This window comes from Mandrillus leucophaeus, unplaced genomic scaffold (genome assembly GCF_000951045.1).
Source record: "Mandrillus leucophaeus isolate KB7577 unplaced genomic scaffold, Mleu.le_1.0 Scaffold5, whole genome shotgun sequence".
Lineage (NCBI taxonomy): Eukaryota > Metazoa > Chordata > Mammalia > Primates > Cercopithecidae > Mandrillus > Mandrillus leucophaeus.
Window position 1 is genome coordinate 5,949,569 of NW_012105364.1, and position 1,047 is coordinate 5,950,615.

Below are 1,047 nucleotides of genomic sequence, written 5' to 3' on the forward strand. Positions count from 1 at the left end.
TTAATTAGAAAAAAACACATCAGGTTTTGGAACAAAATTATGCTGTTTCTAGATCGGAACTGGGACTCTTTCGACCTAATTTAGAGCTGAGGGCGAGGCTGTGGGAGGGTGGCAATGCATCGGTTGAAGGAGACGCGCGTGTGGCGGGCAGCAAGCGGGAGGTGTGTGGCGTTTAGGAGTCTCCAGTGCCGTCCTCTGCAGGGCCCTTCTATTCCTCCCCTTCCAGTTGCCAGAATGGAAAATTCATGGAGTCCAGCGTAGCCCAGGTCAACACGTTTTTTATTGCCACTTCTGGCTCCGCTCGTCCCAGCAAGATTCCTACCTCTTACCCTGCAGGAATACTGAGCTCCGATGCAGGGGAATGGGGTGGGGGTGTTACCACTTCTCCTCTGCACACTGCCAAGTTAAAGAAAACCCCACTTGCTGGAGAGGGAGGGCCAGACAGGGAGGAATTCAAGGGCATGTATGGCTCAGTCCCACTTCTGACTGCAGAGTATAGGGACCAGGGTTCCAAACTTTTTTTCAAAGCAGGGGAGGTGGGGAAGAATTTGGCTGCTGCTGTACCCCGTGACCTAGCTGCCATGTTTCCATGGAAATGAAGGCGGGGCAGGATGTAGCTCACTCTGACTACCTGGGAGGATGGCAGGGCAGGCATTTGGTAAACATATCCCCCTCCACTCCCAGCTAGCACATACGGCTGTCCCCAGCCGACCCCCAGGCTCGCTCCTCACTGTCTGCTCCACTCTCTTCCCTTCTGGAGCTGGTATCATGCCAACTGGACTCCAGGCAGGGCTGCCAGTGCTACTCTCCACAGCCAGGTCTCACTGGCACGTTAGGATCTAAGTATGTCCGCCAAGCTCAGGAGCATCCCTGATAGAGCTGGTGGTGGCAGTGCCTCGGTGAAACGGCAGCAGCACTACACCGTAACTCTGTGCAACTGCTGTTTCCCAAACAAAACTAAAAACATAAACCCAAACACTTAAGGGAATCACTCTCACACAATGCTGAGGGCTGGGATGGGGGAGAGGGGGCGCATCCTCCTGAGAC

The 1,047-nt window shown here is 54.3% G+C and overlaps 1 protein-coding gene across 1 annotated transcript in view; it reads right to left on the minus strand.

Annotated features, from left to right (window-relative positions):
• Positions 1-258: 258 nt before the first annotated feature.
• The window catches only part of TSPAN33 (tetraspanin 33), a 7,900-nt gene continuing 7,111 nt past the window's right edge, over positions 259-1,047 (minus strand). Inside the window, exon 8 of the mRNA XM_011995884.1 lies at positions 259-933. The gene's annotated coding sequence lies outside the window, so the exon portion shown is untranslated. The remainder of the gene's footprint in view (positions 934-1,047) is intronic.